At 40.8% G+C, this 19538-nt stretch overlaps 1 long non-coding RNA gene across 1 annotated transcript; it reads right to left on the bottom strand.

The window, feature by feature from the left end:
* Positions 1 to 280: 280 nt before the first annotated feature.
* On the bottom strand, positions 281 to 17894 carry LOC117501774. The gene is made up of 3 exons (XR_004558083.1): positions 17884 to 17894; positions 5247 to 5249; positions 281 to 387 (listed from the first exon to the last, which is right to left on the bottom strand). It is a non-coding gene; the product is annotated as an uncharacterized LOC117501774 (long non-coding RNA).
* Between the last annotated feature and the right edge of the window lie 1644 nt (positions 17895 to 19538).

Below are 19538 nucleotides of genomic sequence, written 5' to 3'. Positions count from 1 at the left end.
TTGGACCCTTTTGTATAAATGAACGAATGAATTTATTCAGCACACAGACTCAACAATAGGACATTTTAACAGTGAACCCATGTGACCAAAAGGGTGTGGGAAGAAACCTTAAAACTGCATAGTGCAGTTATTACTACATTCATGGATGTTATTATTACTTATAACATATTTCTGGTGACATTATTAAACTAATGAGAAAAAACATGCCCCACAGGCAGAATGTGCATGTTTGCGTGTGTGTATTTGGGGTGGCATGGGCAATATATATATATATATATATATATATTAGGGGTGTAACGATACACAAAAATTACAATTCTGTACATACCTCGGTTTTTAGGTCACGGTTTGGTTCATTTTCGGTACAGTATGGGAACAAAATGCAAACTTAATTTGCTTGTTGTTTAAAACCAACAGTTTATTGTAACATTATACAAACAGGAAAATAAAATAATGGCAAAGTGTTGCCAGTAAGAAGTTAAATAAAATGTTCTAAATAAACAACAAATGTATGAAATATTATAAAATAAATTCCTAGTAAACAGGTTTCAACAAAATCTTTCCAAAAGTAAAGAGCAGCACAACGGTTCCAGCATGAAGCCCTGTTCAATTTGATTCAACCTTCATATTTTTTTGCCAGAAAAATTAACTTGTCCAAAACTGTCACACTCTATAAGGAAGTTTTTTTTTTAAAGAGAATTAATGTTAAAGAATCTCTTTACTTTTGTACAATTTATTTTATTTTCTATCTCTTTCTATTAACTATTTGTTTAATGTTTGTTTATATATCTTTTAAATAAAGTTTTGAAAACAAAAACATTGTGGGAGAGGCAAAAAACTGAGAAGAAACCCACTTTAAAAATATTAGAACCACAAATAAACTTGCTTCTTGGTTTGTATATTTATTTGCACCTGTACCTGCACCTCAAGTCGTCTGCAAGTGATTTAGCACCAGGTTCTCCACAAACATGAGTTGCGTGGGAGGAGAGGGCGGCCGCATATCCGGCCGCGCCCCAGTCCAGTCACGAGCGGCTCTGCCTCCCCCGGGGGGAGGCCCAGCTATCAGGGGCCAACCGAAAATCCACGGCGCTTCGGTATCGCTTCGTCTAGGCAGGATTCTGACTTAGAGGCGTTCAGTCATAATCCCACAGATGGTAGCTTCGCACCATTGCCTCCTCAGCCAAGCACATACACCGAATGTCTGAATCTGCGGTTCCTTTCGTACTGAGCCGGATTACTATTGAAACAACACATCATCAGTAGGGTAAAACTAACCTGTCTCACGACGGTCTAAACCCAGCTCACGTTCCCTATTAGTGGGTGAACAATCCAACTTGGTGAATTCTGCATCACAATGCTAGGAAAAGTCGACATCACAGGATCAGAAAGTGACGTCACTATGAACACTTGTCCGCCACAAGCCAGTTATCCCGTGGAAACTTTTCTGACACCGCCTGGTTCAAACCCAAAAAAATCAAAAGGATCGTGAGGCTCCGTGTGCTTTCAGGGTCTGTATTCACACAGACCGTGCATACAGACCGTTCATACAATATAGCACCTTCAACTGCACCACAGACTAAAACAGTTAAATGTGGTCTATTAAACATTAGGTCTCTCTCTTCTAAGTCCCTGTTAGTAAATGATATAATAATTGATCAACATATTGATTTATTGATTTTTTTTATTATTTATTATACTAACTGCCAGAATGCTCGTAGCACGGGTCGAAGAGGAGGATAAGCAGCAATCTTCCACTCCAGCTTATTAATTAATCAAAAACCCAGACAGAGCTTTAATTCATTTGAAAGCTTGACTCTTAGTCTTGTCCATCCAAATTGGAAGTCCCAAAAACCAGTTTTATTTGTTGTTATCTATCATCCACCTGGTCGTTACTGTGAGTTTCTCTGTGAATTTTCGGACCTTTGTCTGACTTAGTGCTTAGCTCAGATAAGATAATTATAGTGGGCGATTTTAACATCCACACAGATGCTGAGCATGACAGCCTCAACACTGCATTTAAACTATTGTTAGACTCGATTGGCTTTGCTCAAAATGTAAATGAGTCCACCACCACTTAATCATACCTTAGATCTTGTTCTGACTTATGGTATGGAAATTGAAGACTTAACAGTATTCCCTGAAAACCCCCTTCTGTCTGATCATTCTTAATAACATTTACATTTACTCTGATGGACTACCCAGCAGTGGGGAATAAGTTTCATTACAGTAGAAGTCTTTCAGAAAGCGCTGTAACTAGGTTTAAGGATATGATTCCTTCTTTATGTTCTCCAATGCATATACCAACACAGGGCAGAGTAGCTACCTAAACTCTGTGAGTGAGATAGATTATCTCGTCAATAGTTTATATCCTCATTGAGGACAACTTTGGATGCTGTAGCTCCTCTGAAAAAGAGAGTCTTAAAACAGAAGTGCCTGACTCTGTGGTATAACTCACAAACTCACAGCTTAAAGCAGATAACCCGTAAGTTGGAGAGGAAATGGTGTCTCACTAATTTAGAAGATCTTCACTTAGCCTGGAAAAAGAGTCTGTTGCTCTATAAAAAAGCCCTCCATAAAGCTAGGACATCTTACTACTCATCACTAATTGAAGAAAATAAGAACAACCCCAGGTTTCTTTCAGCACTGTAGCCAGGCTGACAAAGAGTCAGAGCTCTATTGAGCCGAGTAGTCCTTTAACTTTAACTAGTAATGACTTCATGACTTTCTTTGCTAATAAAATTTTAACTATTAGAGAAAAAATTACTCATAACCATCCCAAAGACATATTGTTCTCTTTGGCTGCTTTCAGTGATGCCGGTATTTGGTTAGACTATTTCTCTCTGATTGTTTCTGTCTGAGTTATTTTCATTAGTTACTTCCTCCAAACCATCAACATGTCTATTACACCCCATTCCTACCAGGCTGCTCAAGGAAGCCCTACCATTAATTAATGCTTTGATCTTAAATATGATCAATCTATCTTTATTAGTTGGCTATGTACCACAGGCTTTTAAGGTGGCAGTAATTAAACCATTACATAAAATGCCATCACTTGACCCAGCTATCTTAGCTAATTATAGGCCAATCTCCAACCTTCCTTTTCTCTCAAAAATTCTTGAAAGGGTAGTTGTAAAACAGCTAACTGATCATCTGCAGAGGAATGGTCTATTTGAAGAGTTTCAGTCAGGGTTTAGAATTCATCATAGTACAGAAACAGCATTAGTGAAGGTTACAAATGATCTTCTTATGGCCTCAGACAGTGGACTCATCTCTGTGCTTGTTCTGTTAGACCTCAGTGCTGCTTTTGATACTGTTGACCATAACATTTTATTACAGAGATTAGAGCATGCCATAGGTATTAAAGGCACTGTGCTGCGGTGGTTTGAATCATATTTATCTAATAGATTACAATTTGTTCATGTACATGGGGAATCTTGCTCACAGACTAAGGTAATTATGGAGTTCCACAAGGTTCTGTGCTAGGACCAATTTTTATTCACTTATACATGCTTCCCTTAGGCAGTATTATTAGACAACATTGCTTAAATTTTCATTGTTACGCAGATGATACCCAGCTTTATCTATCCATAAAGCCAGAGGACACACACCAATTAGCTAAACTGCAGGATTGTCTTACAGACATAGAGACATGGATGACCTCTAATTTCCTGCTTTTAAACTCAGATAAAACTGAAGTTATTGTACTTGGCCCCACAAATCTTAGAAACATGGTGTCTAACCAGATCCTTACTCTGGATGGCATTACCCTGACCTCTAGTAATACTGTCATTTTTGATCAGGATATGTCCTTCAATGCTCATATTAAACAAATATGTAGGACTGCTTTTTGCATTTGCGCAATATCTCTAAAATTAGAAAGGTCTTGTCTCAGAGTGATGCTGAAAAACTAATTCATGCATTTATTTCCTCTAGGCTGGACTATTGTAATTCATTATTATCAGGTTGTCCTAAAGTTCCCTGAAAAGCCTTCAGTTAGTTCAAAGTGCTGCAGCTAGAGTACTGGCAGGGACTAGAAGGAGAGAGCATATCTCACCATATTGGCCTCTCTTCATTGGCTTCCTGTTAATTCTAGAATAGAATTTAAAATTCTTCTTCTTACTTATAAGGTTTTGAATAATCATGGTCCCATCTTATCTTAGGGACCTCATAGTACCATATCACCCAATAGAGCGCTTCGCTCTCAGACTGCAGGCTTACTTGTAGTTCCTAGGGTTTGTAAGAGTAGAATGGGAGGCAGAGCCTTCAGCTTTCAGGCTCCTCTCCTGTGGAACCAGCTCCCAATTCAGATCAGGGAGACAGACACCCTCTCTACTTTTAAGATTAGGCTTAAAACTTTCCTTTTTGCTAAAGCTTATAGTTAGGGCTGGATCAGGTGACCCTGAACCATCCCTTAGTTATGCTGCTATAGACTTAGACTGCTGGGGGGTTCCCATGATGCACTGAGTGTTTCTTTCTCTTTTTGCTCTGTATGCATCACTCTGCATTTAATCATTAGTGATTGATCTCTGCTCTCTTCCACAGCATGTCTTTTTCCTGGTTCCCTCCCTCAGCCCCAACCAGTCCCAGCAGAAGACTGCCCCTCCCTGAGCCTGGTTCTGCTGGAGGTTTCTTCCTGTTAAAGGGAGTTTTTCCTTCCCACTGTCGGCAAGTGCTTGCTCACAAGGGGTCGTTTTGACCGTTGGGGTTTTTCCGTAATTATTGTATGGCTTTGCCTTACAATATAAAGTGCCTTGGGGCAACTGTTTGTTGTGATTTGGCGCTATATAAATAAAATTGATTTGATTTGATTTGCCATGAAAATTCGCCATCACTTATTAAAATAAAATAACTTCTCAAGGCCAGGGCTTCTCAAAGTCTGGGGACTATTTAATCACAGCACAGCAAACAAGGTGAGTAGGCTGAGCGAGTTCAAGTGAAGAGGACTGTAGATATCCCTCCGGTCAGTGCTTTACAGGCTGCTGCAGCAGAGGAGGGGGAGACCCGCTGCCACTCGATGACAACAGAGTCTTTCACTTTCAGTCAGCAAACATCAGAAAAGTCTCCAGTAATGCCAGGAAAAGTAGCTAGATTTATCGTTAAGAGGGTTTGAAAAGTCGCCAGATTTAGCAAGAAAGTTGCCAACACTGAACGTAAACACACGCAACTCAACTCACCCCTGCACAGCCCTGTACCGAACTGAACGTCCCATACCGAAACAGTTCACTACAAATACAGTACCGTTACACACCCTTTATTATATATATAGAGAGAGAATTTGAACATTTCCCCTCAAGTAGACATATAGAGTACCAAAGGCAAATAGAAATATCTACAAGAAATACTTGTAGATCCTGCAGACTCATGGCCCCGTAATATTCTCCTGATTTTGCAGACAGCTCACTGTGATATGTGATGGGTGTTTTATGTCAATTTGTGCACTGTGAGTTTAAATTTTGTTGATAGAAACGTGAACGCTACACATTAAATTTTCCTGACTAAAATATACTCAGCTGAGATAACATTTGGTCCGAGTGTTAATAGAGTAAAATACACTGTATTATAGAGTAAAATCAGCTCTACCGTCTTGTCAGTCAAGTGTTTCTACTCCAATAAGAGTTGATTTTACACTGTCATAGAGTTGATTTAGCAGTGTGATAGAGTATATTTAACTCTATTTGGACTGGGACCAAATGTTATCCCAGCAGAGTAATTTTACTCAGCAAAAGTTAATGTGTAAAGGATGAGACTGAGATTCCTCATCTCATCCAAAACTGCTTCCTTTGTACAAAAAAAAAAAAAAAAAAAAAAAAATCTAAATAACAGACCACAAAAAGATTGTGTGAAATGCAAAAACTACTCAACCTTCTCAAAATAGCCTCCAAAGCAATTAACAGTCCGGATATACACTTCCATGGCACAGGAAGGAAAAGGCAAGTAGTTAAAAAAAAGAAAAAAAAAAAAGATATAGACACCATATAGTCCATGAGCCAGTCATCAATTTTGACGAAAATCAGTACCACTTAAGGGGAATAAACAACACTTTGAATCCAGCCTCAGTGTACCATGGCCTACACAAAAATGTATGATAGCCATCCTAGGGTGGTAGCTGTAACCAGGTAGGGGTCAATGAAGAATTACACAAAGGTCAATCTTTAAAAAATGCTCCGGTCATGCTGGAAACTATATCACATTACTTGTCTGATCATAACAATTCCAAAAAGGTATAGTTTGGTCTATCTGTGATGGAATGGTCTGGAGTTATGGGGTAAAAACAGCAAAATGTTTGTACAGGGGTCAAAAGTTAAAGTTGCTATAATTCAGTAAAAAAATGATGCAAATTGTTGTTTGGGTTAATAGGATTCTAATAAGGAATAGTTTGCTCCATCTGTCATGCTTAGTTATCATGTTACAGGGCAATATATGTCACGTCATAGAATCCAATAGATGTTGACCTTGTTTGACCTTTACCTTGGAGACCAAACATTCAACACAGTCAAAACTATTCCATTTATTAATCCTTTATTTCAACCAATAATTTGCATCATTTGTACTGAAATTGGAGCAACTTTAACTTTTGACCCCTGTACAAACTGAAACTGACCTTTGTCACCATTTATGCAATTCTTCACTGACCCCTACCTGGCTACAGCTACCACCCTGGGATGGCTATCATACATTTTTGTGTAGGCCATGATACACTGAGGCTGGATTTGTAGTGTTGTTTATTCCCCTTAAGTGGTACCGAAAACCTGCTTGGTCCATGGACTAATAACTCAGACCATCTGTTTCACATGTAGACAGCATGACCAGATACAGTTTGCACAACTTATCTCCTGCAGTGCCGGCCTTCATATGCATGTTCTACCATGCACAATTTTTGTTGAAAATTGTTGAAATACAAGTGCAGGTTTTTGTTCATCTAAACACACAGTATTCATAAACCTAACAATTTTTTTATTTATTTCTTTGTTATTGAGCAAGGGTCCTGTGATTTCTTCATCTTAGCAGAGCAGGTGGATCAGTGGGATACGGAGTTGGGCCACCAATTCATAGACCTGGTTTTGATTCCCATTCACGCTACCTGTCTATATCCTCGGCCATGACATTTCATCTGCATCGTCTCAGTCCACCTAGCTGTAAATAGGTGCTGGCCTTTGCTGAGAAAGTAACCTGAGAAGGACCGGGAATCCATTTGGGGGAGTAGTGGACTTTCAACACTTCAGGCTACAGAACCCAGAAGTAACCCCTGGTACCACTGGCACTCAGGGCCCCAATGCTTTCTACCATTTTTGCCTTATGACCTAATCTGATGCATTGTTTTTATAAATTTATTTTTCTTTTGCAAGGCATTATACCCTTTGATCTATTCATTAACATTCTTAATGAAAGATAATTATGGGTTCACATAGTGTAAACATCTCTTCCTTCTCCCAAGTCCTGTCTCTCCACAGAATTTCACTGACATTTATTCATGCTGTTTTGTGATATCTTACCGTCAAACTAGCAAACAAGCAATAATGAAAACATAACCAAAGTGATGGACGTAATGAAGTCAAAATACAAATTGAATGATTAATCAAAGTTAAAACAACTAAAATATTGATGGCAAATATCACTAGAATTACAATCAAATATTTCAGATAACACACGCCTGCAACAACTGACTATGTTTGAGTAACATCTTGAAATTAACCTGTTTTTGGTTTAATGATAGTGTGAAAGGAAACGTTGTCAGCATACAATCATAAATATGATCAATAACTTTACCCTTAGTTCTGTGTCTGTAGATTTCAAAAGTCCAGATATGGAGCCCTCACACACCACTTCTTTCTACCATAGAAGTAGCATGTGTGTGTGGGGGACAAAGAGCAGTGTCTTTTCATTTCATGATGGAGTATTTAGGATTAAGCAACTCAAGATGTATAAGGTAATCCCTTTATTATCTCTTAATTGCATCCACCAAGGAGGCTATGTTTTCATTACCATTTGTTGGATTGTATATTTACCAGGGATCCAGTCCCTCGGCATTGAAAACAAATCACAACAAAGCTGCCTCAAGGCGCTTCATACGAGTATGGTCTAACCTTACCAAACCCCCTTGAGTAAGTACACAGGTGACAGTGGTAAGGAAAACCACTCTCTGATGATTTGAGGAAGAAACCTCAAGCAGATCAGACTCAGAGAGGGTGACCCACTGCTTAGGCCATTCTTACATTTACAAGGTTTTTACAAAGTTTTACCAAGCTGAAGAAACAGCAAACAGAAAAACCACAATAGCATAAAAACCCCAAAATACATTATTGAGGTGAACATGCAGTCATTGGAACCACGGGCAGGCATCGTTAGATAGGTCTGGCACCCAGTTGTGCAGAGCCAGTGTCCTTCATCACTTCGTTAATTTCATAAAAGCTGTTTTCATGGAAGACTGTATTCGAAAAGCAGACTCCAGTGGCTCGGAAAGGTCACCCTCAGCAAGGCGGTCCATGAGCCGCTACGCTTCAGCTTCAGCCAGGGCATCTCATGGTCAATCCAGCACCCTGTGGTGTGCAGCCATCAGCCTCAAGTGGTCTCTTCAGTAAATGGACTGCATTTATATAGTGCTTTTCCAACTGGATCAGATGCTCAAAGCGCTTTACACATCAATGCCTCACATTTACTCCAGTGTCAGGCTGCTGCCATGCAAGATACCCACTACACACAAGGAGTAACTAGGGATTAAGGACCTTGCCCAAGGGCCCTTAGTGATTTTCCGGTCAGGCTGGGATTTGAACCGAGAATCCTCTGGTCTCAAGCCCAACACCTAAGTACTAGACCATCACCTCCCCTCAGTGCCTCGGAGAGAGAGAAAAAGAGCAGAATCAGTCAGCTGGAAATAATTGCACCTCAGGTATGAGTTCACCAGCAGTAAATCAACAGGGAAGCAGAGAAAATACTAAAGTGATCTCCGGCCGCTAGCCCTGAGCTTCAGTAACAGACCCAGAATTTAGATGACGTGAGGTCGAGACCTGTTCTGTTGCTAGTAAGATGAATTAAAGGCACAGGAAATATAGTAGCATACTATGTCAGTATGCTAACCATACAAGAGGGAGAAGAGATTCGTGTTTAGTCTGGAATTGAATGTCTCTACGGAATCTGAATCAATTCTTCTTTACAGAATGTTTCAAATTTTAAAACTGAATACAAACTATGGACTTTTGGTGGTTCAAAACACTGAAGCTCACCCAAAATTAGAGCATGTTTCCAAATTGCATGGTTGGTGAGGAAAAAAAAAATCACTTAAGTAAGACACCATTGTAGTAAACATTTTGGAAGAGAACCTCAACAAACATTTCCAGCAGTGTGTAAATTACTATCTCCCCAAAACAATTCACACACTGCTGTTAACATTTCACCTGGTACATCAGGTTTCATTCAAAAGTGCATTTACACAATAACATCAATGTAAAATGACTCTTAGAAAATTACAGCTGTTGATAAAGATTTTATGAGCTCTGAATCTGGCATTATGAAAAATTTCAGACATATTACTACAGGGGGGTGCTAGGCAACGTGTTCCAGAAAGGGCCAAGAGGGTGCAGGTTTTCATTGCAGCCACTGATTCCACCAGGTGATTTCATTGATTAACTGATACCATTTGCTCAAAGTGAATTAACCAGTGAAATCACCTGGTGGAATCAGTGGCTGCAAAGAAAACCTGCACCCTCTTGGCCCTTTCTGGAACAAGTTGCCAACCCCTGATATAGGGTTGTACCCCACCTGGTGTCCGATAACTGCTGGGAAAGGTTCCCGCTCCCCATGACCCTTAATTGGAGTAAGCGGGTATAGAAATGGTCGGATATTAGTGCTCATAACTATGAAGAGGATTTCTAGCATTTACTGGTTTGAATTTCAATCACTGTACGGTAATAAATAGGGCTAGAAATGCACACATTAAAAGACTGGACTATTGGCCTTGGTGGAGGTGCATGTTCTCTTCTGGTTCCTGTTATGTCATGGAGAGTATTTAACATCATTACCTGCAATAAGAAGCATCAGGAAACAATTCTGAACTGTTACTTATCTCATTTGATTAATTCTTAAAGTATAAATTGAGGGTAACTATGTGGCCCCCCTTTGTAATCTGGTACTTCTGGGACTATTTCGTAATGCAGACTGGTAATCATCTGCAGGAAGAGAAACCATCATTATTATCAGCTCCAGAAGCATCATATCAGTGACTAAGTGAAACCAAAAGGCTCTTGTGGCGGACGTAAACTGTCGGTCTTCTGCTCTTTGGGTGTTCCTGCAGATCAGGGAGAGAGAAAAGCAAGACGGGGAGGGTGAGCAAAGCAAAGTCCTGTCCAAGAAGAAGTATTATTGTCTGTGAAGTATTAGTTCTCTTTTTAATTTTAGCAAGACGAGGAAGTTAGAATTCAAATGAAAGAATCGGTTTCCATCCAGCTAATAGTAATCCATAATCCCACCGACGTGTCTCAAGCACAATGTGGTCGCTGTGATTAACATTAATGCCTCCCCTACTCAATTTATCGAAATGTTGGAATGAACACATTTCGTTTGGAACTAAATACACGCTGGCTTGTGTTTAAAAATGTTGGGATGAGACACGAAAATGATGGAAACACTGAAAGTGAGGAAGAGGACGTGGAGTGGATATGAGGTGCCGGGGGGTTGAAAAATAAGCAGCAAAATGAGAAACAAAATGCATTCTTGGGTGAAAATTGCTCCACCCTGCTCTCATGTTAAGGCTAGCATGATGATTTTAATTTCTTCAATGGCAAACTCGCAAATGGACAGAAAAAAAAGGATGGGGAGAAGAGTGCAAAAAAGAGAAAGTGATATAGAATAATTAAAGGCGAGAAAGAGGGTCGCACTTTCATTTTCAGCAACACTTGAAATGAATTCCTGTAATGATCCTGAAACCTTGAAAAGGCAAAATCCAATCAAACAATATCTACTGGGCTTCATTTTCTCCGCTGGGGGAATGACCCGCTTTGTCAAAGGGCGAGACACGGAGGGAAGCAAGTCGCCGTAGACATACAAATGAAGGGCGGACAATTTGGTCTCGTTAAAGCTATTATGTCCACAAGTGTGCATGTGATAATGTTAGGTGTGCACGTCCGAGGAGCTGCTTTAGCACTCTGCGGTTGCCATGTGACTCATTGTAAATGATGCCATGGAAGGTCAACTGCAGAGATCAAAAATGGCCGTTGATGGAGGGGAAGGGAGAGAATGTGTCATGTTTTCCCCCCTCTCGGTGCATGCTGCTACTGAAGCGTTTTGATTTAAAAGAATAAATGGATCTGCTCTGAGTTATTTCTCTCTGACTGGCGCCGTCCCAAAATAACACCCCTGGCCCATATTTCTTGGAGGAAGCGTGATGCCTCGCACCCATTGTTTTTACTCCTCCCCTACCTTGACCATTGGAGGGTAATCAGGCATGAGTGCCGTGGATTACAGCACGAGTGGTATGAGCAGCTGCAATGCTCCAATGACCTTTTGTTCACTCATTACTGGACCTTAAGAAGAAGGAAAAAAAAGGAAATAAAGATGGAAAGAAGAGAGAGGAAAAATGTAAAGGGGGAAAAACAAGCAGAAATCTTTAGGGATATGCAGCTCAGTGACCGTAATGTGTTATTGTCTGCCTCGCCTTACCCAGAGCAGATGTTAAATGGCATGACTGCCTGACTGACAGTCATAATCTTCTCCACATGAAAGCATGAACAGGAGAAACAAGAAAGGATGGTGCTGGAGGAGGCGGTGCAGACAGGGGCGGTTCCAGGATTTTATCGATGGGCTATCCAACTTAGAATGCAGGGTGAAATATTACCTTCAGCAAGGAGGTTATGGTGTCTCCCACATCTGTTGGTTGACTAACGTGGTTACTGATTGAAAACCTGGATTAAATTAATGAACATTTTCAGTTCGTACAGTCGTGTTCAGAATAATAGTAGTGGCTATGTGACTAAAAGATTAATCCAGGTTTTGAGTATATTTCTTATTGTTACATGGGAAACAAGGTACCAGTAGATTCAGTAGATTCTCATTTCCTCCATTCGTTCCTCATTTGTTTTGTTGTGATTTTTGATTTTTGAGACATATTGCTTTAAGTTTTCTGTCTTGACGCTTTGATGTCTTCCTTGGTCTACCAGTATGTTTGCCTTTAACAACCTTCCAATGTTGTTGTATTTGGTCCAGAGTTTAGACACAGCTGACTGTGAACAATCAACATCTTTGCAACATTGCGTGCTGATTTTACCCTCTTTTAAGAGTTTGATAATCCTCTCCTTTGTTTCAATTGACATCTCTCGTGTTGGAGCCATGATTCATGTCAGTCCACTTGGTTTGCAACAGCTGTCCAAGGTGTGATCACCTCCTTTTTAGATGCAGACTAACGACCAGATCTGATTTGATGCAGGTGTTAATTTGGGGGGGAAAATTCACAGGGTGATTCCATAATTTATTCCTCAGAATTGAGTGATTCCATATTTTTTTCCCTCTGCTTGGTCTAAAAAAGTAACCGCTACTGACTGCCACAATTTTTTTTCCTGATTTCTTATAGTGTTTCTTAAAGCCAGAAACTTGCCATTTGAAATGACTTTAGTTTTGTGTCATGTCTGTGATCCTGCTTTTTCTTACAAAATTAAACAACTGAATGAACATTCCTCCGAGGCCGGTAATTCCATAATTTTTTGCCAGGGGTTGTAGTAGTGCTATGTGACTAAAAGATTAATCCAGGTTTTGAGTATATTCTTACTGTTACATGGGAAACAAGGTACCAGTAGATTCAGTAGATTCTCACAAATCCAACAAGACCAAGCATTCATGATATGCACACTCTTAAGGCTATGAAATTGGGCTATAGTAAAACAAAAAAAGTAGAAAAGGTGGTGTTCACAATAATAGTAGTGTGGCATTTAGTCAGTGAGTTTGTCAATTTTGTGGAACAAACAGGTGTGATTCAGGTGTCCCCTATTTAAGGATGAAGCCAGCACCTGTGAACATGCTTTTCTCTTTGAAAGCCTGAGGGAAATGGGACGTTCAAGACATTGTTCAGAAGAACAGCGTAGTTTGATTAAAAGTTGATTGGAGAGGGGAAAACTTATACGCGGTGCAAAACATTATAGGCTGTTCATCTACAATGATCTCTAATGCTTTAAAATGACAAAAAAAAACCAAAAACAAACAGAGATGTGTTGGAGAAAACGGAAAACAACCATCAAAAATGGATAGAAGAATACAAGAATGGCAAAGGCTCACCCATTGATCAGCTACAGGATGATCACCAGTCTGGTGTTACCTGTAAGTGCTGTGACAGTTAGAAGACGCCTATGTGAAGCTAATTTATTTGCAAGAATCCCCCGCAAAGTCCCTCTGTTAAATAAAAGACATGTGCAGAAGAGGTTACAATTTTGCCAAGAACACATCAACTGGCCTAAAGAGAATGGAGGAATATTGTGTGGACGATGAGAGTAAAATTGTTATTTTTGGGTCCAAGGGCCACAGACAGTTTGTGAGGACGACCCCCAAACTCTGAATTCAAGCCACCAGTTCACAGTGAAGACAGTGAAGCATGGTGGTGCAAGCATCATGATATGGGCATGTTTCTCCTACTTGTGTTGGGCTATATATTGCATAGCAGGTATCATGGATCAGTTTGGATATGAATACTTGAAGAGGTCATGTTGCCTTATGCTGAAGAGGACATGCCCTTGAAATGGGTGTTTCAACAAGACAATGACCCCAAGCACACTAATAACCGAGCAAAATCTGGTTCCAAACAAACAAAATTAATGCCTCGCCAGATGTGAAGAAATCATGAAAAACTCTGGTTATACAACTAAATACTAGTTTAGTGATTCACAGGATTGCTAAAAAGCAGTTTGAATATAATAGTTTTGAGTTTGTAGCGTCAACAGCAGATGCTACTATTATTGTGAACACCCCCTTTTCTACTTTTTTTTTTTACTAATAGCCCAGTTTCATAGCCTTAAGAGTGTGCATATCATGAATGCTTGGTCTTGTTAGATTTGTGAGAATCTACTGAATCTACTGGTACCTTGTTTCCCATGTAACAATAAGAAATATACTCAAAACCTGGATTAATCGTTTTAGTCACATAGCACTACTATTATTCTGAACATTACTGTACTACAGAACTCGAGATCGGTGGCACTGGTCACCACGGCTGTCAGTGGTGGTGACCAGTGCCACCGGTGAATGCATAAAGGATGGATGAAATTAAATGTTTGACAAGTAAGACAGAAGGAATGGAGTCGAACAATAATTCCAAATTTTATTTCATTGCATCCACCTTTGGAAGCAGGAAATGATTCAGAACCCCCCACACACTTTCCATAACCTGCTTTCAGTTTTAATGCACCTGTTAATCATATAATATTATAATAGATGTCACATTTTGCTTTTCCCCGCCCCGCGGTTTTTGGCACACTGAGATCGGGGAGCATTCAGAACAACAGCCTGACCAAGTGTGAAGAAAACAGCAGAGGAAGCAGGACAAGAGTGCAGAGACGGAACGTGGGAAAGTATTCACACCACAGATGATTGCATCACCAGAAGGGGCAGTCTTACCGTTTGACCTGTGGGTCCTGCAGGTGTTTTGCATGTACCGTCTTATTTATTACTGTCTGCTCCACTCACCTCAATGAAACATTGCATTGCATTTGGCACGATTCTCACATCTTTTATGAAGCACAGCATCAAGGCCAGCGTTGGCACGTTGCATGCACATATGAAGAAAAAACATGTGCACAATCATACAAACGCACTCTGGGGATTCGTGCCAATAAAAAAAAAAAATCACTACTTAAAAATAAGGTGGTGCTCTTTTTCTGATATCATCTGTGCAGGATGCTTGGAAACCTTCAGGCCCTCAAGCTAAAGCAATTCAGATGTGAATATTGAGTGATTGAATGCATGCCAGGGAAGAGGAGGAGGAAGAGGAGGTGGAGGACCCCCCAAACTGCCACTACTGCCGCCGCCGCCGCTACCTCAGCGTCCCACCCCCGCCAATGAAATGGTTCTCCAACAATTAATGCAGTGCACCTGTGATGCTCGATAAAGAGGGCCGCGCTTGCTGCACAGGTGTGGAACATTAGTTCTGGGGGTGTTTCCTTGAAAAAGACAAGCTCCCACTCCCCGCCCCCCCCTCCCTATAATACCACACTATGACACACCACACACAACACCAGATGCACACACATCGATGGAACATTTGTAAGGAAAAACAAAATCAGACATGTGCTGATGCTGGAAAGAAAGGGAAAAATATGCAAATGAACTTAGTGCCCAAGAATCAATCTTGTCATTCACAGTGAAGCTCAGGTAACCAGCTCTGATTGCATGTTTATTTGCAGTAAGAGTCTAAATGTGAATGGGGGTTTTGTGCAGGTGAACCATGCGTGCGTTGTTCACATGCACAGGGAAAGTGGGGACAGGGCTAAATGGAACTTTTATTATCTTAAAGGATAGGACTGCGTGAGCCTCTGAGTGATGACTGTTTTTTTTTGCAAAGTCCTTTCTTGCAAATTCAGTTTAGGAAATGCAAGGCAACAAGGAGGCAACCACAGGAATCAGCTCGGGTCGGTATTTTTCCTGCGGGTTTTTTCAATCAATCAATCAATCAATTTTTTTATATAGTGCCAAATCACAACAAACAGTTGCCCCAAGGCGCTTTATATTGTAAGGCAAGGCCATACAATAATTACGTAAAACCCCAACGGTCAAAACGACCCCCTGTGGTGTCTGTCTCCCTGATCTGAATTGGGAGCTGGTTCCACAGGAGAGGAGCCTGAAAGCTGAAGGCTCTGCCTCCCATTCTACTCTTACAAACCCTAGGAACTACAAGTAAGCTGCAGTCTGAGAGCGAAGCGCTCTATTGGGGTGATATGGTACTACGAGGTCCCTAAGATAAGATGGGATTTTGCAGCAAACAAAGTATAAACCCAAATTAATGTATTAAAGTAGACCTGCACTGAAATAAATGTGGTCAGATCTCAGAAGAAATAGCTGATATGTATTTATAAGACCCTTATGAATGCAGTTAAAGTAAATCTGCAAGCCCAAATTTGTAATTCAGCGGAGAAATCTTTGTTTAAAAATGACAAATTTGCAGCTAAAATTGGGCCCTCACGAAAACTGTTTGTACATCCGGGACATGCCGTGACATGAGGGAGGAAGACAGAGCGCTAGCGCCTTCAGTCCGTTCCCGCGCGTTGAGTGAATGCAATACTAGCTATTTCGCAATTGAAATTGATGTATCTGTTAGTAATGTTACTGTATACACATCCTGGTTTCAACATCCAAAAGTAAGCTGCAATGAATGCGAGATACAGCTCTGCATGCTCAGATCAGTGGTGACATCGACAGCGGGCGATGTTCTTCCCCGAAGCCTTGCTCTCACTGCCTCCGATGTGCTTACCGAGTCTGCGGGCTCGGTAAATGCCGCAGTGGGCCACACACCACCCCCGTGTCTGCTGTGCAGAGCTGCAGCAACTCCGGCACCACATCCCTGTCTACTGAATGGAGGTGCGGCCAACTTGGAAACAAGTCCAGAGACTACGCTCGCTGTTTTGATGCGGAGCACTCTGGCAGCCTGCAAGGACAGACTTCTTGTGGAAAAATCCGCAGCGCCGCACGGTCTCGGTAACGGCAGCCGCAGAGCTCTGTGCCACTGAGAGAGGTTTGTATCTTTTTAATGACTTGGATTCTTGCGGGTCCCGCATCAGTACCCCGCAATGGTACACCGGAGGCCTAAAGACAGTAAATTTTCAATGCGACACCACTCAATCAAATGGGCGTATGAAAAAGTCCCCAAAATAATTTTCAGGGAAAATAAAAGAAATGTGTACTCACCAAATGTTCCGCAAGACAATATGAAGTTTGCTTTTGTAAGAGATGCAAACTGACATAATCCACAAAATTACAGTTGGCGCACGCAATGCATGCTGGGATAGGGTCTTCTCTCTAACGTCTTGGCAACGTCCCGGACGTTCCTTCCCACTGTAGCCAAGTGCTTGCTCACAGGGGTCGTTTTGACCGTTGGGGTTTTACATAATTATTGTATGGCCTTGCCTTACAATATAAAGCGCCTTGGGGCAACTGTTTGTTGTGATTTGGCGCTATATAAAAAAATTGATTGATTGATTGATTCAGAAAGATCTTATGTGTAAATATAAGTCATTTTTTGGTCCAAAGATCTGACTGCATTTATTTCAATGCAGGTCTACTTTAAAGTAACACAGATACCAAGCCCAGTTATCTGATCAAACTACATACAGCATTTGTTTTAAAATTTTAGTGAACATACGACAATTAAGATTGAATTGTCAGTGGACATTTGCATTGCAATTGCCACCAGTAGGCAAATGGTCCCAAAGTAGTTTGAAATCTAATGTGCCTTGACACTTGCACGAATTTGATCTGTGCACTTTTTTTTTTCAATTTCAATTTATTTTCCTTTATATAGCACCAAATCATAACAGAGTTGCCTCAAGGCGCTTCACACAAGTAAGGTCTAACCTACTAACCCCCAGTGCAACAGTGGTAAAGAAAAACTCCCTCTAAGGAAGAAATCTCAAGCAGACCAGACTCAAAGGGGTGACCCTCTGTTGGGCCATGCTACAGACATAAATTACAGAAGAATTCACAAAACGAATATACAGGAAATACTGTTGGTGCACAGGACAGGAGGGTCTCCAACACAAATACCACTCCCATCTCTGGATGGAGCTGCACCTTAAACAGGGAGAAAAAAACAGAATCAGGCATCAGAATGACAAGAAATACAGTATAATTTGCCAGCATTAAACAACAAGAAAAACAAGAAATACTAAGGTGATTGCTGGCCACTAGCCTAAGCTTCACTAAAAGACCCACAATTTAGGTTAAAGTTGAGGCCGTGTCTCGCTCCAATTACTAATAACATGAATTAAAAGAGTAAAAAGCATAGAACTATACTATGCCAGTATGCCAGGGAAAATAAGTGTGTCTTAAGTCTGGACTTGAAAATCTCCACAGAATCCGACTGTTTATTGATGCAGGGAGATCATTCCACAGAACAGGGGCATGATACGGTAAAAGCTCTATGACCCACAGACTTCTTATTCACCCTTCTTATTCAAGTAGTTCTGCACCCTGAGAATGCAAAGCCCGGGACGGTATGTAAGGTTTAATTAGGTCAGCTATGTAGGGATGGTGCCAGTCCCATTCAGACTAGTAGCAGAACCTTAAAATCTGATCTCACAGGGACAGGAAGCCAGTGAAGAGACACCAAAATGGGTGTAATGTGATCAAACTTTCTGCTTCGTGTCAAAAGTCTGGCTGCAGCGTTTTGTAACAATTGGAGACCTCTAATGCAGGACTGCGGTAAACCAGAAAATAGCGGTAGTCCAATCTAGAAGAGACAAACGCATAAATCATGGTCCTCAGCATCATCCATAGACAGGATGGGACAAATCTTCTCTATATTTCGCAGGTGAAGAAAGCAGTCCCTCGCAATATTTCTAATGTACTCTCCTGCACTTGCATGCAATCTGCCATGCAGGAGCGTAAACTTGTAAACCACTGTAAACTGTCTGCAGCTTCATGCAAGTGCATAAAGAAAATTTTGAAATGTTAAAAATCTCTGTCATGCATAAATTATGTGAACACATGAACAATGTGCAACAAAAACACTGAGTGCCACTGAGTGCCAGCTCATCTGATTGATTATAACGAGATGTTAAATCCCTCACAAACATACTTTTACAGCTGCTCATAAGAAGGAATGAACATGCAATTGTTTTTCCAAGCTATTACAATATAAACATTACAAATAATGACCTTTTAGATTGTTCCACATACGTTGTCCACCTCATGAAGCACATGAGAGAGAGACAAAAAAAGCGGCAGCTGGAATGGTCCTCTGTGATTCCAGAAGCGATTATGAGGTGTTTTCAACAGCCAAACTGATTAAAATGATTAATCCACTACATAGTAATTATTTTATATATGCAGCGTCCAGCGCACAAAGGGCTGCATCCAGCGGAACAAAGCACGGCATCCAGCTGGGAACACAACGGGTGGGATCGTCATGAGGAAGTGCGCGAGAGTATGGAGCCAAAATGAGTGTCAGGGCACTTTAAGGAGAAGATTTCTAGGGGCCCATGATTGCCAAGGGCCCAGAGAGACCCCTAATACATTTATAATACTGACAAAATATGACTCAGTTATAAACTTAAATTTGTAAACTTCCTAATATGTTCTCCACCTCCTGAAGTGTACGAGAGAGTCCTCTGTGATTCCTGAACCATTCGAGGTGTTTCAACAGCCAAACTCTGAGAGAAATGATTAATCCACTACAAAATAATTATTTTATTTTATGCAGCGTCCAGTGGCACAAAGCGCTGCTCCAGCGGAACAAAGCATGGCATCGAGCTGGAACACAGCGGGTGGCATTGTCACGATGAAGTGCGCGGGAGTGCGGAGCCAAAATGCGTGCAAGTGTCAAGGCATCTTTAGTTATAAAATGTAAGAATGTG

Source organism: Thalassophryne amazonica, chromosome 2 (genome assembly GCF_902500255.1).
Source record: "Thalassophryne amazonica chromosome 2, fThaAma1.1, whole genome shotgun sequence".
NCBI lineage: Eukaryota > Metazoa > Chordata > Actinopteri > Batrachoidiformes > Batrachoididae > Thalassophryne > Thalassophryne amazonica.
The sequence above is the reverse complement of the archived record's forward strand: the minus strand, read 5'-3'. Positions and strand labels throughout refer to the sequence as shown.